The sequence below is a fragment of the Lepidochelys kempii genome, chromosome 2 (assembly GCF_965140285.1).
Source record: "Lepidochelys kempii isolate rLepKem1 chromosome 2, rLepKem1.hap1, whole genome shotgun sequence".
NCBI lineage: Eukaryota > Metazoa > Chordata > Testudines > Cheloniidae > Lepidochelys > Lepidochelys kempii.
The window spans coordinates 200,142,847-200,167,038 of record NC_136381.1 but is presented as its reverse complement, the minus strand read 5'-3'; the positions used below and the strand labels follow the sequence as shown (position 1 = coordinate 200,167,038).

The following is a 24,192-nucleotide window of genomic DNA, read 5'->3' as shown; positions in this document are numbered from 1 at the left end:
CCTAGGGGGTGATGGAGAGCTATGGTCCCACAGGCAGGCCCTAGTCACACCGTTCGGGCACCCCTCGGGCCTCGGGGAGCGCCGGCCCGAGTCTGCAGTGCGGCCCCGGGGAGCACCGGCCCGGGTACGTAGCGCACGATTCTGCTACCCAAGGCGGGTTGGCCGGGGTAGGGGAACGCAGGCCCACCCAACTCCACTGCGTTCCAGCCCAGGGCCCTGATAGTGGCGGGAGGCGAAGGTCCCGCCGCTGGGTCAGCAGGGGGCCCATCCGCGCCCCGCTGACCAAATACACCCACCCCACGGCGCAGTTCTGCCCCTGGGCTACTTCCTACCCGGTCTCTCAAGCGGGCCTCTCCGGACCCTCCAGCTCGTCCGGGTATTCAGCTGCTGGCAGCTCCAGCTCCCCCTCCGTGTCGGGCTCACGCTGGCCCGGGTTACAGCCTGGCCCCTCTGGGTACTCGGCGGCGGGCAGTCCTGGTCGCCACAGGCCTTCCTCCCGGTCAGGTTCCTCCTGGCCCAGGGCTTCCCCTGGGTCGGCAGCAGGGTCTGGAGGGAGCAGCCAGCAGCCTGTGTCTGTCTCCCTCCCTGATCCTCCTCTCACTGGGCAAAGGGCCCCGCCCTCTGTACTTCCTGTCCCATCCCTCCCCTTCTGGGGATTGGCATAAGCTTGGTCTGGCCCCGCCCACTCAGGCTGAGAGGGTGGCTCTTTACCCTCTGGTTCGGAGGGAAGCGACCCTGGCTCCCTACAGGGACCCTGTAATCTGAATGAACTTCAGACTGATCGTTTGCAGTGTTGTTGTAGCCATGTTGGCTTCAGGATATTAAAGAGACAAGGTGGGTGAGGTAATTTATTTTATTTGACCAACTGCTGTTGGTGAAAGAGGCAAGCTTTTGAGCTTACACAGAACTTTTCAGCTCAAAAGCTTGTCTCTTTCAACAACTGACGTTGGTCCAATCAAAGAAATTACCTCACTCATCCTGTCTTTCTTCATAATGATGGCACTTAACCTTAACTATGAACTTTTTAAAGTAATTGCAGCCCTGAGTAAATTCCACCCTAATTTAACCACTGATTTCCACTCTTTCTTCATCACTGAAATCCTATTTTCTTGCACAGAAGAAATGACTTACATTGGAAATGTGTATTCAATGCAGACTTAAAACAAAGGGCCACTGCAACATTGATGACACCACCTTGAATAATGTGATTATTGTAAGCATGAATGCCCTGAACCTCGAAGAGTCTGAGGCAGAGGCTTCAAACTACAATCAATCACACATATACAAAGCACAGCTGACTATTGTCACTCAGATGGCAGTACACAAGCATTTAGTGACACTCAAATGTTCTGTAAAGGGAATTGCAATGTGAATAGTGTACAGAGAAATTGTGCCGCTAAATGGGAAATTACTTCTGCTACCATAATATTTTATTAAATATATATTTTTCACTCTATTGTTTTGGACAGGCATGCACTCATTACCAGTATTACTGCTCATTATTTTAGGCATTAACTACTAGGACAAAGTATTTGAAATTATAAATGTAGAAAGCAACAGATCCAATCCTGCCAAATGCAGAGCACCCTGTAAAATACTCACATACTCAATTTCTACCAGGCTAAAGGCACAATGCTGAACAGACAGAGGAAGAGACAAGTTGACAAGTAGATAATTCCAGTTTCTATGAATCTACAGATTTTACAGGGACACTTCCTGTTGCACTAAAACCTGGCAATGGCAAGCAAATAACCAGCAAAAATTCCAGGGAATCAACATTAACAATATAATGTAATTGAACAGTGTAGTAGCTCATTAAAACAAAACACAGGAAAATGCTAAATTCAATAGGATGTCATCTGAAATTTATCAGAATATGTAATTATTCCTTAATAAGGTGAATGGATTTTCATTAATACCACACTCTCAATTCAAGCTGAACACACAATTTATTGTAAAATAAACAGGTTGCATTATGCAGATTCGTAGGAGCTTTTAAGCAACTTACTTAACCAAAGATGCAAGCTGTCATGTTTAAAAAATATATTTGAAATATTAACATAATTTATAGCATATTACAATAATTTAATTTATGCCAGCACAATCCATTTTAAAACACATTGCTTTCCCAGAAAGTAAGAAATAAGGCCCAATTCACCACTGCATTATCCCAATTTAGACTGCTATAACTCCACTGATTGCAGCCTGTTGACCTGTTCCAAAACCCACTGAAAGCAACTTCTGGGGGCTTTGGATCAGGTACTATGCCCTGCACTGGCAAAAGAACAAACTTGACAATATAATATTGATGGTGCCCTTTATCATGTGATGGTGAACATGAGTAAAGGATGCACAATTGGTTCCTATTCTTTTCTAAAATGCACTACATATATTCCTGTCACTTTTGGACTTCTTTACAACATGGATTTTTAATACAAACAAGAATTCAGTGCGTCATTCTATCCTGAATACAACTTCATGTTCTCATTACATTGCAAATGACAACTGTAAAAGAAGGAAGTTCTTTGTGGAGTTCTCTGTAGAAGAACATGATTTATTAGCCTCTTCTGAAAAAGAAACTTTCAGGTCTGAAGAATAATGGCAAAAAATTACCATTAACACTAAACAAATGTTAATGGTTCAAATGAGCCAGTGCCTAAGATTTCAGTGATTTTTAATTATATGGCAAGTTTGGAGTGTTTATATAATTCTGTTATTAACACAATTCAGGACAAATGAGTGGTGCAATGCAGGTTGCTATACTGCTTAAAGGACTCGTTTGTAATTACCAGATTTACTTGTAAATTTTCAAATATTTCATTCTGTACTTAAAGAGTCAATGCTGTATTTTGGGGAATGGTATGCTGTATTCTTCATAAACAACAGAGTAGTTGAATCACTGCTTTAAGTGCAAATGTCATCTCAACCTTACCTATGGACCTGCAATCAGCACTTCCATATTGTTATAAATAGAAGGTTAAATCTAGTCCCCACCGAAGTCATTAGCAATGCTCCCATTGACATCCGTGGGGACAGGATTTCAGCCAGGCACTTTTCAAAACAGTGATATAGAGCTGATAGGACTGTTCTGAATCAAGTCTCAGTTATCTTAATTCATCGTGCCAGTACAGCTCCAATATATGCACGTTCTAGTCCAAACTTAGCCCTGATGAAAACAGGTGCTGTAAGTAGGGTTGCCAACTGTGTAACTGCACAAAGCCAAACATCCTTGTCCTGCCCCTTCCCTGAGGCCCCGACCCCTGCTCACTCCATCCCCCTCCCTCTGTCGCTCATTCTCCCTCACCCTCACTCACTTGCACCGGGCTGGGGCAGGGTGTTGGGGTGCAGGAGGGGGTGCGAGCTCTGGGCTGGGGGGTGGAGGTGAAGGGTTCAAAGTATGGGAGGAGGCTCTGGGCTGAGCCTAGGGCAGGGGGTTGGGGTACAGGAGTGGGTGAGGGCTCTGGGAGGAAGTTTGGGTGCGGGAGGGGGCTCAGGGCTGGGGTAGGGGTGCAGAAGGAGGTGTGGGCTCTGGGAGGGAGTCTGGGTATGGGAGAGGGCTCAGAGCTGGGGTAGGGGCTTTAGGGGTGCAGGAGAGGGTGTGGGGTGCAGGCTCCAGGAGGCACTTACCTCGAGCGGCTCCCAGAAGCTACCAGCATGTCCGTCTCCTGGCTCAAAAGTGACCAGATGGCTCCTCGCACTGCACCAGGTAGGCACTGCCCCCGCAGCTCCCATTGGCCGCAGTTCCCGGCAAATGGGAGCTGTGGAGTCCCATGGCTGCCCCTGGGCTTAGGAGCCAGATATTCCGGCCACTTCCAGGAGTCGCTCGGAGCCAGGGCAGGCAGGGAGCCTGCCTTAGCCCCATTGCGCCGCTGACTGAACTTTTGGCTTATTAAAATCTCCCAGATTGCTTTTAATAGTCACCAGAAGATTGAGGCTGATTCTGGTAGACTGCTGGCCAAATTTGAGAGGGTTGGCAACCCTAGCTGTAACGGTGTCTCACCCTTAATGACTGGAGGGCCTGGGAGAAGCCAACCCTGACTACTAAAGGAGGCATACCTGTGTGAAAGAAGCTGATTCCCTATAAAGAGCAGCAAGTGCACACTGGGGTCAGGCTGGGCAAACCTAACCCTATCTTGAGAAGCTGTAGTTGGCTAGAGGAAGCAGAAGCTGCGGGGTGCAAGACTAGCTCTTGCAGAGATATTGAATTGTGCCCCACCTCTTGAAAAGAGGGCTGGGAAACCCCATCCCCCAACTAAGGGGAGAGAGACACTGAACTGCGGTTGGGGTCTGAAGCGCCACTATATATCTGAGGACTAAATAAATTGGACCACAGGAAGGGAAATGTTTTCATTTCCTTTGGCCTGTGTTCCATTTGTTTGAGGAGCCCTAAAGAAGGGGAAAGCAGAGACAGGGGGCCATAGAGTGACCTCTGGCCATGAGGGAGTACTCAGCTGGTGGCAAGGTGCAAGTCAATACATAATTTGGCCTTTGTAGTATTACAGTACTCTATTGAATAGTAATCAATTTTAGCAACACTGGTTTGAAAAAACTTAGATATCTAATAAACACAATTTTTTTTATACAAGTTAACTTATCTAGACTTTGTTTCTTTATCCCAAAAGTGGTATTAGTATGCACTGTGGATTAACGGCATGGAGCATTTCAGTTTTAAAATAACCAGATTGTTTTTGAGTAATAAGAAAACAATGCATTTGAAAATCGCTAATGGAGTATAATTCTACTTCTTAAAACTTTAAAATGAATCACATTTAAAAAAAAACAACTGTAGATGTTTTAGGCTGAGATTTTATATGTCAGGTTTCTACTAGGAGTAGAGAGAAGTTATAAATCCTTGCAAATCAGGGTTTATAAAAATGCTGACAAAACCTGAACTACTGTACAGTAGCATAATAGAATCATTTTAATAAAAAAAATCAAACTGTGATGAGTATTCTTGATCCAAGTTATTAGGAGTGGTAAGATATGAAGCACAGTGAGGGTATTAAGTAGAGCACATATTTATTTAACTGTAAAAGTTTGTGACTTTCCTCATATGACCTTCCTGGCACATAGCCAGAGCTCAGCTCCTGTTGACATTTAATCTGAACATAATCCCTGAAATCTCTCCACTATTGCTGGGTTGCTGGGGAACGATTCTTGGGCAATGTACAGAGGATTATGTTGGCAAATTTTATTTTCAGCTTGTGGCTAGTCTCTCTTTTTCTCCCAGATGTTGAAAATGATTTGTTTTAATAAAAAATTTATGTCCCTTATTTATTATAGAAGAATGGCATCTAAAAATAGAAAACAAATCAGAGGAGAAGATTCAAACAGAAATAACTGTACCATTTCATTCCAGATGATTTTATTCTTATCCTACAATAGTCTTTTAAAGGTGCAAACACAACACAAAGCTCATGACCACCCAAGGAAATGAGCCAAAGTGACCAGAAACAGAATCAGATCTGTTTGAGAAAATATATTCACAAAACCTAACACAATAGTTAAATAGCTTTTCTATATCTTCTCCCTAAAGCCTCTAATCTGGGTGCCCTGTCTTAGGCCCAATTCTGCACCAGAGGTTCTGCATGGAGTCCTATTAACTCCCCACTGATATCAGTGTAAAATCAGGACCTTAGTGTATGGAAGTAATAACAATTCCAGTAGGAAATGTACACATTTAATTATCAGGTTTGCTCTTTATATGAGAATGGAAAATGGTAAATATTGCATCTTTATTATGAAGAAATATTACTTAAAACTCCAGTGAGCCAGCATCCTTGGAAGCTATTTTTGTCACTAGTACAGTGAGAGTCTCAAACTCAATGATTTTCATGGTTTTTTTAAATATATCCATGATTTTTTGCATTTCAGGATTTGTTTGCACAAGACCGGGGAAGCTTGTGGGTGAGGTGGATTGAATGGTAAACAGTTGAACAATATTAATAGAGGCTAAGAGAGAACATGACCTCTGTGACACCAAGGACCAGACCAGTGGACACTCAGGCTGAAATCCTGACTGCATTGAAGTCAATTGCAAAATTTCCATGGACTTCAGTGACACCACGATTTCACTCTAGTGAGAGCTCTAATTGCCCAAGTAATCATGAAATTCTCCCTTCCCTAAGACATACAAAATGAAAAGGGAAGATAAAATAATCTCCCCCCAAATACTGAATGTATAGCAAAGTTACTATGGATCATGCATTTAAGTAAAACCTGTTTTACTTTTTAATCAGTGACATCCAGCAAAGCCTTTCCCCAGCATCATACAAAATGGCACCGGACTCTCCTCTCTGTATTTAAACCTCTTCCTACAAACAAGACTTCCCAGGAAGTGAATGTTGTGGGAGAAGAGGAAGCGTTCAAACCATTGTGGATACTTTTATAAACGCTTCTTTCTCTTCAAAGTCTGATGGGATTAGATGTAAAATATTGTTAAATTCAGTGTTCAATTTGTAATGAAGAGGTGCTGGGGCTCAAGCAATTTTTTTTACATTCATGACAGATGCAGCAAGCCCAGAGATATCGGGGCTATGAACTGTCAAGCCTAGAGGTGTCCAGGCTCAGCCCTGGTGAACCCTGGCACAAATTAAGCACTGCTTATATTCAGCAGCAAGACCAAGGTTCTTGAGTCTGTTTTCTATGGTCTCTGAAGTAGGAATGGTTGCATGTAACTTCCTCTCTAGCAAACAGACATCTTGTCATCACCACTTTCCTCTGGTCTAGTGTCCCTCTAGAGCTTTTCAATACTACTTATTTTCAAAGGTCACCTGCTCCTTGCAAGCAATATGTGCTAACCAGAGGCCTGATCCCACTTCCGCTGATGCCAATCAACAGGCAGATAGTTGGGTTAGAACCTCGGTGAGTGAGAAGCTGCACCCAGGATTTGAACCTCAGCTCTTTAGTACAGCACAGTATCATCATGAAGTCACTGGGTTGCCATAACAAAACCCTTTTAAAAGGAATATCTGAACAAGGAATTGATTAATTAAATGCAAACACTTTCCACAAGTCAAGGAGGGGAAAACTTGGCAGTTTTTTTCATGGCAATTTTTAGATGAAGGCATGGGAGGGTCAAGGCAAAAAAGTAATGGAAGAATCTTTAAAATTTTCAAAAGACTCACAGCTATTGAGCATGATTCACCTCCATGGGCACCAGAAGATACAAACTGCCAGCAGAGGTCACTCTATCACAGGAAGAATCCACCCATGGTGAAAGGCAGAATTTGTTTGCACAGCCACCCATCCTTGGGAGTTACATCACTTAGGATCAGAGGTGGTTTCCTGACAGAGCCTCCTAAGAGCTCCACCTGTAAGAGTTCCCTGGGGGATGTGCTGAACCAAGGCATTCCCGGATGCTTTGCTTATGTCCCCCTCCCTGGCCAGGACTGCCAACTTTTGCAGCTCTAGGTATCCTGCAGAGCAAAGGCTGTAAGCACCTCAGTCAGTGCAATCCCTCCAGATAGACTTTTCAGTGCCAAGGACTTTTATCAAAGTAACCTATGTCCCCTTGTTTTTTCCTACCCTCCCCCCCAGACATTCTTGTTAAACCCTGGATTTGTGCTGGAAATGGCCCACCTTGATTATCATACACATTGTAAGGAGAGTGATCACTTTAGATAAGCTATTACCAACAGGAGAGTGGGTTTGTGGGGCGGGGTATGCTGTGCTAACATTTTAAAACATATGTTATAAACGCAGCTCTCCACTTTTAGATTTTTATAAAGAAGATCTTATAGGTTATCTTAAAGCCTTTTCTTCTTTATAAAAATCTTTGCATCACTCTTATCAGCGGGACTCTTATGAGCCTCAAAATGAAAACTGTTCACACAATCTTCTCCTAACCCAGAGACCATCATTTCAGCCAGTGCTGACACAGTGAACCCCTTCTGCTCCACGTTTTCAATCCCTGAGATAACAACACTGTGCACAAAACATAATAAATAAGAGTTAGATTGGTTTGTCTAGTGACTCAGCAACAGCTGCTTACATTGCTGCTTCAGAAACATACTCCAGAGCCTAGGTCTTGCTGCTGAATATAAGGATATTGTGCAGGCAATCCCATCAGGCTTTGAAGAGAAAGAAGGCTTTGCATAGCCTACAGCAATCACTCATACATGATCCAGGAAGAGATATCAGCAGTGACTATTTGAAGAAGGCTCTGTTCATCATTCATTCTCCATTTACAATGAGAAGGGGAGGTGTCAGAAAGCAAAAGTCAGGGACCCTAGAGAAATAAACACAAAGAATATTATACACAACAGACATTCAGCTACAACCTGTTTTAATGTAACAAACTGTGTTCAGTTAAAGCATTAATAATGCTCTACACCTATGTGGTACCTTCCATCTGATAATCTCAAAGTGCTTTATAAACAACAATTCTCACAACACTCCTGAGAGGCAGACAGATATCACCCCAGTTTTATATATGGCTAAACTAAAGCAACACAGTGAGGATAACAGCCTGATCAAAAATGCATGTGTGCAGTTGTGTGCCTTATTTGTTTGCATACACAATCACAGTAATTGTGCACATCAGGTACTCCTACACAAAAATGGAATGGTGTGTCTAACTGGTCAAGTGCATGTGCCAATACCTGGTTTACGCGTGCACCTGTGGTAACTGTGCATGCAAACTAAGTGCACACTGGAAAGTGAATGCAAACTACATGCATTCCTGAGAAATAAGTTTCTAGGCAAATTGATCAAGTTCATACAGAAATTACGGGGTAGAAAAGGGGCAGAGCCTACGGGCTTTGACTCCAAATCTCACGGGCCAGAAGCTACTAGATCACACTCTAGAAATACCATAATAGCAAAGGGGGGGGGGAACAAGTCATTTCTAAATGTAAAGTCAAGTACTTCTCTGCAAATTAAAAAACTGGGAGAGTAGAGCTATAATGCATATAGGAAAAAGCAAAGAAGAAATGTGAAATGGATGTTTTTCAAAATTTAGTTTGGTAAGACTAACATCATTTTACAAATTCATTGTGGGTGGACCTGTTCTTGTTTCTGGCTCAGACTTTGTGAGCATCCTGCTATATTTCCTTTACCGCGGTCAGAATCTTCTGTGCTAAATGTTGTTATTCCAGGTTCCAGTTTTCTCTCATTTAATCCTAGACTCCCCAATCTATAAACTCTGTACTTGACCCCTGGGTAGGAGTGAAGACAAGCAGATTAATGAGAAGCCAGAACAGCACACTAAGATATACCTATTTTAAGAAAAAAGAAAAGGAGTACTAGTGGCACCTTAGAGACTAACCAATTTATTTGAGCATAAGCTTTCCTGAGCTACAGCTCACTTCATCGAATGCGTAAAAGTGGAAAATACAGCGAGGAGATTTGTATACATAGAGAACATGAAACAATGGATGTTACCATACACACTGTAACCAGAGTGATCACTTAAGGTGAGCTATTACCAGCAGAAGAGCGGGGGGGAGGAACCTTTTGTACTGATAAGGTACAAGGTGGGCCATTGCCAGCAGTTAACAGGAATGTTACCCATAGCAGTGCCGCTGATTTGAAGGTATACAGGGTACTCGCATGGCCCCACAGTATGCCAACATTTTTATGGCTGACTTAGAACGCTTCCTCAGCTCTCGTCCCCTAATGCCCCTACTCTACTTGCGCTATATTGATGACATCTTCATCTTCTGGACCCATGGAAAAGAAGCCCTTGAGGAATTCCACCATGATTTCAACAATTTCCATCCCACCATCAACCTCAGCCTGGACCAGTCCACACAAGAGATCCACTTCCTGGACACTACAGTGCTAATAAGCGACGGTCACAAAAACACCACACTATACCAGAAACCTACTGACCGCTATTCCTACCTACATGCCTCCAGCTTTCACCCAGACCACACCACAAGATCCATCGTCTACAGCCAAGCTCTACGATACAACTGCATTTGTTCCACCCCCTCAGACAGAGACAAACACCTACAAGATCTCTATCAAGCATTCTTACAACTACAGTACCCACCTGCTGAAGTGAAGAAACAAATTGACAGAGCCAGAAGAGTACCCAGAAGTCACCTACTACAGGACAGGCCCAACAAAGATAATAACAGAACACCACTAGCCATCACCTTCAGCCCCCAACTAAAACCCCTCCAATGCATTATTAAGGATCTACAACCTATCCTGAAGAACGACCCATCACTCTCACAAATCTTGGGAGACAGGCCAGTCCTTGCCTACAGACAGCCCCCCAACCTGAAGCAAATACTCACCAGCAACCACACCATACAACAGAACCACTAACCCAGGAACCTATCCTTGCAACAAAGCCCGTTGCCAACTGTGCCCACATATCTATTCAGGGGACACCATCATAGGGCCTAATCACATCAGCCACACTATCAGAGGCTCGTTCACCTGCCCATCTACCAATGTGATATATGCCATCATGTGCCAGCAATGCCCCTCTGCCGTGTACATTGGTCAAACTGGACAGTCTCTACGTAAAAGAATAAATGGACACAAATCAGATGTCAAGAATTATAACATTCATAAACCAGTCGGAGAACATTTTAATCTCTCTGGTCACTCGATCTCTGACCTAAAAGTCGCAATATTACAACAAAAAGACTTCAAAAACAGACTCCAACGAGAGACTGCTGAATTGGAATTAATTCGCAAATTGGATACAATTAACTTAGGCTTGAATAGAGACTGGGAGTGGATGAGTGATTACACAAAGTAAAACTATTCCCCTCCCCCTTCCCCCCCATTCCTCAGATGTTCTTGTTAACTGCTGGAAATGGCTCACCTTAATTATCACTACAAAAGGTTTTCTCCCCCACAACCTCTGCTCTCCTGCTGGTAATAGCTCATCTTAAGTGATCTCTCTGGTTACAGTGTGTATGGTAACACCCATTTTTTCATGTTCTGTGTGTATATAAATCTCCTCACTGTATTTTCCACTGAAGGCATCCGATGAAGTGAGCTGTAGCTCACGAAAGCTTATGCTCAAATAAATTGGTTAGTCTCTAAGGTGCCACTAGTTCTCCTTTTCCCTTCTCCTTTTCCACCCCTAGCCCCAGCTCACCTCCGCCTCCTCCCCTGAATGCGCTGCCCCGCTCTGCTTCTCCACCCACCCCAGGCTTCCCGCAAATCAGCTGTTCACTGGGAAGCTGGGGCAGGCTGAGAAGCAGGCCGCTGGCTTCCTGCTCAGGCCCAGGGATGCGCAGATGAGCTGGGGCGGGGAGCGCAAGGAGGGCCACCCGCGCTGCAGCAGGTAACCCGGGGGGGGCATGCAGGGGAACCACTCCCCGCCCCAGCTCACCTCCGCCACCCTCGGCCTGAGCATGAAGCCACCGCCTGCTTCTCTGCCCCCCCACCCGCTTCCCGCTGAACAGCTGATTCGTGGGAAGCCGGGGGGGGTGTGGAGAAGCAGAGCAGGGCGGTGCTATCAGTGGAGGAGTCAGAGTGGAGGTGAGCTGGGGCTGGGCGCAGGGTGGGGAGCTGCCAGTGGGAGCTCTGCACCCACCAATTTTCCCCGTGGGTGCTCCAGCCCCAGAGCACCCAGGGAGTCGGTGCCTAAGGCACCACTTTTGATGTGATCAGTGGGGGAGCAGCCGCTCCCCCCATAGCTACGCTCTCCCGCCCCTAGGAGCCAGAGGGACCTGCTGGATGCTTCCTCTGGTAAGCATCTCCGGTACTCCCCACCTCGCCCCCCAGCAGGTACCTCTGGCTCTTAGGGGTGGGATGGGCACCCAGTATGATGGCCTACGAGACCCTCCTGCCTGGTTCTGGGGGCAGTCAGGGGCCAGGGGAGGGGGGTGGATGGGGCAGGGGTCCTGGGGGGGTGGGCATCAAGGAACGCTGAGGGGTTGGATGGGGCAGGAGTCCCGGGGGGGCGGGGGTGGGCAACGACCCCCTCGTGGGGTGAGGAGGGAACCCGTTGTTAAGATTTTGGCAGCTCATCACTGGTTAAGAAGCTACAGTAACCTAGCTGGCACCTGACCCAAAATGACCAAAGAGAGGACAAGATATTTGCAAATATGGAGCGGGGGGGAGGGTTCATCTGTCTGTGTGATGCTTTTGCCGGGAACCGATCAGGAATGCAGACTTACAACTCCTGTTAAGTTAGTAAGTAATCTAGCTAGAAATGCATTAGATTTCCTTTTGTTTAATGGCTGGTAAAATAAGCTGTGCTGGATGGAATGTATATTCCTGTTTTTGTGTCTTTTTGTAACTTAAGGTTTTGCCTAGAGGGATTCTCTGTGTTTTGAATCGGATTACCCTGTAAGGTATTTACCATCCGATTTTACAGAGGTGATTCTTTTACCTTTTCTTTAAATAAAATTCTTCTTTTAAGAACCTGATTGATTTTTCATTGTTCTTAAGATCCAAGGGTTTGGGTCTGTGTTCACCTGTTCAATCTGGTGAGGATTCTTATCAAGCCTTCCCCAGGAAAGGGGGTGTAGGGCTTGGGGGGATATTTTGGGGGAAGACGTCTCCAAGTGGGCTCTTTCCCTGTTCTTTGTTTAAAACGTTTGGTGGTGGCAGCATACAGTTCAAGGACAAGGCAAAGTTTGTACCTTGGGGAAGTTTTTAACCTAAGCTGGTAAGAATAAGCTTAGGGGGTCTTTCATGCAGGTCCCCACATCTGTACCCTAGAGTTCAGAGTGAAGGAACCTTGACAACCACCATCTGAGCCTGTGCTTTGGGTCTCCAGACTGTGAAAAGATCACACTGGCTTAAGCAAGTGTTTGTCCATTGAGAATCTGGATTAATTTACAGCAGCTATTTCCAAGGATCGTGTGGTAGGGTGGGATGTCAGGAATCCAGTGTCTCTGAATCAGGCCAGAAAGACCATCAACAAGGAGATGAAGATATCTGCCCATGGGAAGGAAGGTCCTGGTTACTGTTCAGCTGTCAGATTCTGAGGATTGGACACTATTGTTCCATGCCTAAAACCCAGCGACTGGAATTACAGAATTATTATAGCAGAATCTCATCTTTCAATGAAAAAAAACCAAAACCTCTAGTCCTCATGGCTGTGAAGAAAACATTGAAAACATGACCTGAAGGTAGACAATGAGCTTTACCTGAACCTGCGAACAGCCTGAAATAATAGCTCTCAGAAGAGGGAACTGACTCACGTATTTCAATGGGTTGTTAATTTCAAGTCCCATTGCTCTCAAGGGCTCTGCCAACATCACGCCTGCAAAAGACTCCGTGTAGCAGGAGGATAAGAGTGCAGTAGGCCCATCCCATCCATCTACGTATGTCAATGGTCTTCAACCTTTTTTCACTTGAGGACCCCCTAAAATATTTCAAATGGAGGTGCGGACCCCTTTGGAAATCTTAGACATAGTCTGCAGACCCCCAGGGGTCCGTGGACCACAGGTTGAAAACCACTGATATAGATACATCCTGGTCACTGGCATAAGTACTGGGGCTTCTTGTTGGATCATATTAAAGAAGTTCTGTATTAAAATCACAAATGAGTTTGATTCCCCAGAGTTTCAATTCCAGGGTATTACTAATTAAGAGGTCTCTTGGTTTTTGGTACTGTTTCTCTCCCTCTATGTGTGAAACTTGCAAGCTGCTAATTGTGTTAGTACATTCTAAGACAGAGTCTGTTCTCAAAGCAGTTCACAGAGAGAGAGACTCAAAACAATACTCTAACAACAGAAACAGCACCCAGAGACTCCCCACCCTTTTGTTGTATTAACAATTGTGATTAAAATAGAGATAGAGGATATATGTGGATGGATGCTTGGTGTGGATAATAAATGAATGATCAGGGAGGTGCCAGCCTAAGAAACCAGTCTCCATAGGCCAAAGAAGGTGTCAAGTAGAAACAACCAGAGGACCCCCGGAGGGCAGACTGGAATCCACCCAACAGCCTCAAGAATGGGAGAACCAAAGAACAAGATAACATCTTGGAGCCGTCAGGAATGTGCTATCTGCTGATTGATTCAGCAACAGCATGATGAAGCAATTCCCATAGACTGGCATAGGAAGAAATTCCTATAAAAATAGACTCTAAAAAGTGAGAACTTTGGGGTCTGATTCTGCAAACCAACTTCAAGGAGCATCAGATGAGCATCTGACAAGGCCCTGCTCCCTCCTCATGTCCAGGCCACCTGGCCAGTGGCTTGGCATGAGCAACTCTAAGGCTGGTAACTATGATAACAACCTTGCAGAACCTGTGTGTGTGGGTGTGTATGTGTGTGTGTGTGTGTTTGTATGAATGAATGTGTGAATAAATATGAGATTGAATGGAATGTTATAGCTATAACTAACTGCTTACTATGATTCTTTCTGTATTCACAATAAATGTGGTATTTTGCCTTTTTCCCTTTAATAAGATCCTGCTGGTTTTTATTTTATTGGTACAACATTCTTCCCTGATGTCTCCTCTGCCTCTCCATGGAGGAGAGGGATCCTCAGGTGCCACCCCTGCTACTCCCAAGGGGAGGGGATCCTGCTGCTGATACTCTGGGGAGATAACGTGCTGCCCATGCCCACCATTAAGATTATTTTCAGGAGTGGAGTATAGTTAGTACTGTGACTTGTGCATCCTTTCACAGTCTTGGCCACGTTTACATAGCGGTTATTCAGTATCCATTTCATATTTTGTGGTTCTTATTTCAAATGACATACTGGAATGAATTTTCAGTACCATTTGTGGAATATCAAAACAAAGTTTCAGGTTTCCACCATTTTACCAAAACATTCATTCCAGTAGGCCATCCAAAATTAGAACCACAAGGTATGAGACGGATACCAAATAACAGCTACATCAACATGACCAAGAGTGCGATGGGATGCAAAAGCCAAATGTTGAAACCCATTCAAGAATTTATGGGAGAGCAAGAAAATGGATGAAGTTGGGATGAAATATGATCGTATTTTATGCTGATAATTAACTTTGCTTCAATGTCCTGGAGAGAAAAGGTTTCAGGCCTGTAATATTTCTCAAGTGATGAAAGGAAACTCTTTTTTTAGCCTCTGATTCAAGGGTGACTTAAAAAATAAATAGGATTTGAAGGTGGCTCCCTATCTTCCAGCAGCAGAGAAAAGAGCTATTCTAGGGTAGTCACAAGTAAAAGTAAAATGGGAGAAACAACAAAAGGAAGAAGAAAGTAGCCAGTGATAAATACAATATGGAGTTTGGCTGTTTATATTTTAAACATCTGAAAAATTCCATGGCCTTCATGGTGGATCCCTTCTCTATGGATCTTTTTGATCTTACATGTTCACTTTGAAAAGTTGGCAGGCGGGCTTCCATACTCATCAGCATGGCACTCATTCCACTGAACGCTATTTATAGAAATGTACAAAAGACCAACAAAACCAAGACATTTGATAAAAAGGCACCACACTTTTATCACCTCATATTTAAATTCAATCATATCTAAAGCACAAAATATCTGTTAACTTAGCCACATCACTCAAAACACTGCACACAGAATGAGGAGATGCAGTTTGCCCCATGAATAAAAAAAGCTGAAGAACCACTTCATCACTACTAGCTTTAGATCTGTCTGAGTAAGGAAAGTATCAAATAGTTACACATTTCCTAATTTATTTATATATTTTCCTAGTCAAAGGTGAAGTTAGTTTCCATCTTCAAGCCTGACTTTTCAACTCCACTGTAAAATACCACAAAGAATATCTGGAATTTCACAATGCCACATTTCAACCCAATGTAGAAATTTTGGAAACATTTTGGGTGGGGCATGAGTGGGGGAATCAAGGCTGGAGTTTTAAAACTCCTTTGTTTTCAAAATTATCCTGTCCCTTTTTTTTTTTTTGAGGGGGGGGAATGTTCTTAATGCTTTTTATTTCCTCATGTCTCCCAAATGGTTTATCTATAAATGCTAATTTATTTTCTCTATCCATCCATCCATGTATTTATATGGTCTCATTACAGTAGTATCTGAGCACCTCCCAAGTACTTAAAAACTGAAATAAGAAATAATCTCTCCTTTTTTGAGCTCAGCTAGTAGAAGAAATAGACTGATTAGTTTATAGGGGTATTTTAATATCTCGATGTGCATGAATGTGTCCAAAGAATTTATTCAAATGTATTTTGTATTTAAATATGAAAGTGGCTCATGGTTTCATGGGCCAGACTGTACCACTCTGATCATCTAATTTGCTCCTGCATAACACATAGGCCATACAACTTCCCTGAATTAATTCTTGTTTGAACTAGAGCATAACTTTTAGAAGTGTTGAGGTCTGTCATCATTCTTTTCCTATGCATGAGCAAGTTCCATAGTCTAAAGTCCAGTTCCTGTGAAAGTTCTGTCTCCTGCTCTCAAGAGTTCCCCCGACCCCTTGATCAACTGTATTGTTGTTCCAATGTAACAGTTGTTTTGGGAGGCCATGGTTATGGAACTAGCACCAGTCCCATGGAGAGCTCTGAAAATCAAGACAGTGACTCTGAACAGGACTCTGTTCAATGGAGTGAGTGGAACAAATGGGGCGATGTGTTTGTACTTGGTTTTGTTAGACTGTCTGAAAAAAGGTGCCTTTTGTAAGTTTTTCAGGGGTGAGATTGCCCAGTGATAGAACCACAAACATATATCAGAGATCACAAAGACCCCTTTATCCAGTGCTCACAGCTCACCCAGCATTAAAGGGATACTGTTAACCTGAATTATAAAAAATGACTGGTATTTTAAAAATTCAAATTTCTTATAGGACACCCTCTAAGTAGCATATACAGACTTTTTAAAATTCCTTTTTAAAAAAACGAATCAGGTTTTTCCTGCACTCCTGTTGATATTTATAAGGATCTTTCCAGCACAGAAGAGAGGACAGACCCAAGAACAATGTCAAACATTCCCTTTCCTTCTCCACGCACATATAGCGTGCGCCTCTTTAGTTTCAGTTTCAATTTATCCTTTAGATCTTGGAAAGAGTCTGTGGGGGATTACAGTGATGTAATCATGCTAGATCATGATTCAGGAAGTGCAACTACGCAGAAACAAAAGACAATGAAACTAGCAGTACGCGATACATGGATGGCAAATTCAAAAAGTGAAACAAGAGAAAAAATACCAAAAACTACATTTTTTTTCTAATCTTTTTCAGTTATACACAGTAATCTTGGGTTTTACCTGTGAACAATAGTAGGTTGCAAATTTTCAGACAGATAAGATGCTTTTTAAGTTGATGGCAGCCCTAACATTTTCACCTCCCTAAAATCTGCAGAAAAAGTATGACTAGATTAAAATAGAAAATGGAATTTTATAATTTCCTATAAATTTGTTATTTTAAAGGGTCCACTCCCAACGTACTATAATACTAACATACGGAAAATTAATCACGACAAAAATAACCTCTACATGTGCCAGCTGCTATGCAATATAGCTAAAAACACAAACTTGAAAGCTTTAAATGCATTTACATAAATCTGGATGAATTCTCTTCATAAAGTTCTGCGCCGCCAGCACATCACACTGTGAGGAAGCTGACAGATCGCTGACATGACAATGTACCAGGTGACTATGTCCTTTATGAAATCCTTACCAAGCAGTCAGGGCTTGATTTTTATAGGTTCTGATCACTGATGTTGCTGGGAGCTGGTGGATGCTCACACATTTGAAAGATAGGCCCTTAACAAACTATGCAGCATCAACTGTAAACAGCCAATAACAGTCCCAGCAAAGAGCAAATCAGAGAGACAAAGTTAAAGTTGAGCGGATCTGTGTAGGTGGGGTGGGATGATACTGAGGGATGAAGGACTGAAAACATGGCAGAGGGGAACTGGCTAGATCCCCTAACCTTTCGTTTCCAGACATGTCAACATTTGGCTTTTTGGAAGCTGTAGAATTTTTGTAAAGAAAATGTAATTTACTGTGGGGTGCCACCTTAACTCAACTGAACTACACTTTCTGTGCTAACTCTTTTTTAACAGAGTTAGTGTTTGGAAATAGATAATGTTCCTGAATTAGTTTTTGGAAAATCCAAGTGAGAGGTACTGCACTTCTCCAATAGGCCAATTGGTTTGCATAGCTTATTTTGATATTCAAGTGACCCTTTCCCATTACAATAAAAGGACATTTAATATACACTGCCATTTAAAAACAAAACAAATTAACTACTTGTTGGATATTTAGAACAAAAGAAGGATCATGTCTGCACCACTGGAAGAAAGGAGGATGAGACACTTGTAGGTTAGGTACCATATGTGATAGGAAGTCTGACAAATGTTATTTCACAGGACCTTAAACGGAAAATAGTAGTTATAGTGGGGATTTGATGTCAGCTCTTAGCCCCAGAGGGTCCAAAAATGACAGTTTGTATTATCTTCATTCTGTACTAAGATCTTGTATACTGAGAGATATCTCTGGATGCATGTGAAATAGGAAAAATAGTTCCGATGTTTATGTCTTTGATGAAAAACACGAAACAGACATACAAGGCAAATATTAATATTTTCTGCAGAATTATAATATAGCACAACAGTATCAACAAACAGTCCAAGAAGAATTTGGGGCAGTCAATGGAGCAGTACTTACTTCTGTGAAACTATTACAATTTATACCAGCTGAGAATATTGCCTCATAATATTTTTAATCTTTTTTGCAAAGCAAAATGCTGAAAATAGTCACTCAGCTATTCTAAGGTTTCAGAGTAGCAGCTGTGGTTAGTCTATATTCTTTCAGCTATTCTAAGCAACTTATAAAATTGGATTAAACCATTGAGATACAGAATCTACAGAATTGGATTTTTTTTTTTAATAAAAGTACCAGGATTTTATGGGCTAAGAGCTGAGAAAGGTGTAATATGAATTGCACACAAAGAATTTGTGGACACCCACGAAATAGACTATAGGTTTGGGATCTAAAAAGGAATTTTACATCAGCTCCAAAAATATCACTGCACTTTACAATTTATGCTAGCAGATCAATTTCTACCCACTGTCAGAGACTTCAATTTCTCCTATATCTAAAATAAATAAATATTTTTTTGAAATTAGTACACCGTACAAGGCTGTCCCAAATTGTTTGGTTTATCTCCAAAATGTAGAATTCAGCGCTGCTTCTATAAAGCAAGATATGAACTGAAAGAGCAGTCTGGGTATTTACATAGACATTAGAATCCAGGTACCTCATTTTATTATTAATAGGGGATATTTTCAAAGGGACAAATGGAAATCTGGTGCCTAATTCCCATAAACTTTCCGTGGGAGTTAGGTGTCTAACTACCATTTATGCTTTTGACAGCCTTTTCCATATCTCAGTTCGTATCTCCTATAGTGTGAAGCAGAGCTAAAATTTAATAACTAAACATATAACAAATTGCAAATAATGTATATTAGCAAAATGCAAGAAAAATGCTCGTTGCTATAAATCCTCCCTTGTTAGACCTTCCCACTAAATTAATTTCCAACCAATGGACTGAATGCCAGAATAATTTGACTTTATAACACCTCACAGGTAAAGATTTAAGTAATCTGTATACTCAAAGCCTTGTGAAGAGTTCCCAGAGGTGAACATCACCGGTATGAAAAAAAAAAAAAGATTTGGGGAATTACATTTCATGGAGCATGTGCACCCCCTCACTATTTAGACAAGCTACCCAGATAAGGAAGTATAACATATATACATCTGATGAAGTGAGCTGTAGCTCACGAAAGCTCATGCTCAAATAAATTGGTTAGTCTCTAAGGTGCCACAAGTACTCCTTTTCTTTTTGCGAATACAGACTAACACGGCTGTTACTCTGAAACATATAACCAGTAACTGTGCAGACTCATTGCAGAGAAAGCAGTTCTCTCTCCACTGGAAGTGTAATACCACGTGGGAAACATCCACAAAGGTTGGTAGGCGAAAGGTTAATTCCTCTGTGGAAAAGTTGCTTCACTACTCTTTGCTGGTGATGGAAGTCTCAGAACATGTACAACAGATGAAAATACAATGTAATCATTAAAGGCTAATTATCCCTATCTAGCAATCGGCAACCAGGTGTTCTGAGTCAGAGAAAAGAAATGATTGAGAAAACAACTGGGGGAGTTTTCCTTTGGCTCCGCGAGTAGATGTGAGCAAGCGCTCTTTGACTATACCCAAAGGCACTATCTACAAAACCAGCCATTGTTAAACTCAGTTGTGGCTGAAGCAAGTTATAGCACATTTTGCTCCTGCCTGCATGGCCAAAGCCAAACCGTGAGATAATTTGGTTTTTAAAAAAGATCATCATGCTTTATGGTCTGATCCAAAGCCCACTGAAGTCAACAGGAGTCTTCCCCTTGATTTTAGTAGTCATTGAGTCTGACTCTTAGACCAGGTCTCAAGCGTATTATTAAATTGCTGAATTACAGAAGTGAGAGGTGGGAAAGACCTAATAGCTCAGCCAGCCCCTCTCTCACCAGGCAGATTTGCTCCTTAGTCTTTAGAGTATATTTTCCAGCATGTTGCTCAGTCAAGTTTTAAATGTCCCAAGCAATGGGGCTTCCACCACTTTTCTTGGAAGATTATTCCACCACTATCCTTGGGGGAAGACTTCAGCAGCCTAATACATCTCAACAGCATGCAGCTTTTGCTGATTCCTCATTTGCCTTGCTGTTTTCAGTTTCATATCACTTGTACTCCAACACATCATCCAAAATAATTCCCCTCCACCCTAGGTGTTTAGACTGTTATCAGGGCCTTGGTCCCACCATTCTCTTAGATGAAATGTACTTATTTAGCTCTCTTAATCTGTCCTCAACAATGTCCTCAAGACTACTGATCATTTTTGTTACTCTTCTCATGACTCCATTTGACTGTGCCATAGATTGGATAAAGAAGTATATTACTAACACAAACACTAGTATAGCATGGGAAGACAGTAAACTCTTGAGCAGAGAGTGCCTGAGGACAGAATGAGAGAGCACAAGACAGAGCAAGCTACCAAAGTAAGTAGAATTTGGCTGCAGCAAAAGTTGAATGACAGCAGGAAGAGGCTGAGGGATTATAATCATTATTACTCCTGGGGGAATTCCGCACCACTGTGTGTGCACAGAATTCATGTCCCCCTCAGATTTCTTTGCTTCCCCACAGAAAAATGACTTTCTGACAGGGAAGCAAAGAGACGCTGCAAGAGCAGTCATGCACCACTCCCTAGCTGCGCAGGTGCATCGTTTCAGGTACCTTGAACATCCGGACACCCCAGCCAGTGTCTCCTACTCTAAGCCAGGATCAGCTGCTAGTTCCGGCCGGGCTGGAGGCAAGAGAGGACAGGATTTCCTCTTCCCCTGCAAGGCGTGGCTGGGGCTGTGTCAGATCCACCCCAGAAACCTTCCCCAGCTGCAAAGTTCACCATCCTCCCCTGCTTCCTGCCCCCATCACTCCTCAGTGCAGGGGGAGGGGTCACTGTACGGCGAGCTGCTCCCCCATCTGCCCAAACCCTAACGCTGTGCATCTGGATCTCCCATAGCCAGACACCCTTGCCAAGCCTGACCCTCACCCAGAACCCCCAAGCCCTCCATACCCAAACCCCATCCCACTGAACTTCAACTCCTGCATCTGGAGCCCTCCTGCACCCAGACCCCTTGCCTCCGGACCCCCATCCCTGTACCCAGACCACCCCGCACTGAGCTCCCTGCACTCAAACCCCCACCCTGAAAAGCCTGAGCCCCTACATCCAGACCCCTATGCAACTGACACCCAATTGACTGCACCAAGACCCCCACCCCATCAAGCCACACTTCCCCAGAACCCAGATTCCCGTGCTGAGACCCCCACACTCAGACCTCTCCACTGAGCCCCAACCACTTTCACTTGGAAGCCCCTGCAGAGTCCCATTGCCCCTGCACCTGGAAGCCCCCCAACGAGCCTCTGTGCATCCAGATCCCCCCATATCTAGACCTCCCCACTGAGCTGCCTGCACCCAGATTGTCCCACACCGAATCCTCACCCCACACCTGGATCCCCCCACACTGAGCCCCTCCACACTTGGATCCTGCCTGGTTGAGTCTGCCTACCCCACACCCAGTGCACCTGGGGCATAGGGGCAGGGCCCCAGGGTATTTCTGGGACAGGCCAAGGCCTTGTGCTGTGTCAGGGTCAGGTGCAGCCTCATTGAGTCCGTGTCCCAGGAGTGGGGACGCTGCAGGGTGATCTCCCACCTTCGTACAGCCAGTCGTCTGTGCTCCCCACTGCCATGCTGGAGCCTCTGCACTTATTTATTGACAAAACTTGCAGAATTTTAAAATATTGTGTGCAGAATTTTCAATTTTTTGGTGCAGAATGCCCTCAGGAGTAATAGGCTAACTACTAGAAGGGCACCAGAAAACCCCCCTAGAAAAGAAACCGTGGGCTGCTGTGCGGGTTGGGGGGTTGGGTAGGAGAAAGAGAGAGAGAGAGAGAGAGAAGATGCAAGGCACATAACAAATATACTCTAAACGTAGGCCAATAACCCCTCCAAAGCCCAAAAACCAAACCCCGACAGGAGTAAAAATAATGCAGACAGAAGTTCAGCAGCAGAGTGGAGGCTATCCAGTTTGACGCACTGAATGCAGCATGTATTATTACCTGCCTTGTGGGCAGTTGCCATATGTGCGCATGCGCCACAAGCAACTCATGGCCCTCAGAGACACAATATGGGCTCGTAAGACCAGAGTGGCTAAACTGGAGGAACTAAATGAGAGAGAGAAGTACACAGAAGAGACTTTCAGGGACACAACAGAGCGGTCCCACCCCCAGGCTGACAGCCTCCATGCTGTTAGGGAGAATGAAAGTCTTGGGGAAGAAGAACATCAAGCTGGAATGGAAGCAAACAATCCTATGGTTGGGACCCTCCTTCCAAATGATGTCATGGTATCCTCTCACACTGCGGATACCGCTCCTGGGGAGGGAACCCCAGTTACTTTAGAAAGAACAAGGTAATAGTAATGGGGGAGTCAATTATTAGAAATATAGATAACTGGGTTTGTGATGGCTGGGAGGACTGCATGGTAAATTTCCTGCTGGGTGTGAAGGTTGCAGATATCACAGGACATCAAGAAAGACCAAGATGCAGTGCTGAGGGAGGAGCCAGTGGTCATGGTTCATGTTGGTACCAATGACATAGAGACAGGTAGGAGAGAATCCTGCAGGTCAAATTTAGGCTGCTAAGTAAGAGATTAAAGTCCAAGACCTCCACGGTAGCATTTTCTGAAATGCTTCCAGTTCCATGCGCAGGGCCAGAAAAACAGGCAGAACTGCAGGGTCTCAATGTGTAAATGAGACGATGGTGTGGGGAAGAGGGGGTTAGGTTCATTAGGAACTGGGAAAGGAGGAGCCTATACAGGAAGGATGACCTACACATAAACCAAAACAGAACCATACTGCTGGCATGTAATATTTAAAAGGTTGTAGAGGATATTTTAACTAAGGGCTGGGGGTGGGGGGAGGGAACCAACAGGTGCAGAGGAGCACATGGTTCAAGCAAGGACATCCCTTCATCATCAACAAAGAGAGCTGAGAAATTATCAACCTGCAGCTTGTTTCCACCAGCGTCTGAAGGAAGCACTGGACATATTTAGGGCATGTACCCTGATTGCCGACACACAGACTGCCACATAAAGCTGTCAAGTGAAAACCAACTGGTGTGAGGAAAGAAGGGCGTCCAAGAGAAACCTTAAGAAGAACCCTTAGGAGGGAGGGTAGAACAGTTGATCTCAACGCTCTAGAACTGAAGGAAGCAGCAGTAAATGACACAGAGAATGGAAGAGACAAACGTGATCCTGAGGGTTCTCTCTCAACTTACCATACCCTATAACCTACAAACAAACTGCAATTTATGCTTTAATCAGGGACCTGTGATGTTTTGCAGAATTTCAGTGCTGCTTTCTGCATTAAGGTCAAAGGTTTTTGAGAAGGACTTGTTTCCTGGATTTCTATGTCACTTCAGTGCAGACCTGAAAACATGCTAACCTCTTACGATGCACACACAGGTTTAAAGGGTAGATATCTATTAGATTATTTTCTCTGCAATGTTATGTTTTTACCTTTACTAAGCAAATGAACATTCTGACTCTAGGAGAGGGTAGATGTTTTTTTTTAAATTAACTGCCCAGAAAAGAGTTTCACAAAATGAGAGTAAAGCAAATGCTGCTCATGGTTTTATTCTGAACCAGGGGAGAGAAGGGAAAGCGTTTGTAACTAGGCAAAACTTTAATAGCTAGATCCAGCCAGTAAGATTGACTTAGACAAAAGCTCAATGATTGTCTCTGGACTCACT

General features: G+C 43.6%; 1 protein-coding gene across 10 annotated transcripts in view; it reads right to left on the bottom strand.

Moving 5' to 3' along the window:
* The window catches only part of THRB (thyroid hormone receptor beta), a 294,090-nt gene that overhangs the window by 178,935 nt on the left and 90,963 nt on the right, over positions 1-24,192 (bottom strand). For 5 of the 10 annotated variants that reach the window (XM_073333469.2, XM_073333478.2, XM_073333471.2 and 2 more), the window contains one exon: positions 7,994-8,230. The exons of 4 other annotated variants lie outside the window; for them this stretch is intronic. The gene's annotated coding sequence lies outside the window, so the exon portion shown is untranslated. Of the gene's footprint in view, positions 1-332; positions 813-7,993; positions 8,231-24,192 lie in introns of those variants that run through there. One more of the 10 variants, XM_073333474.2, reaches the window with a different exon arrangement.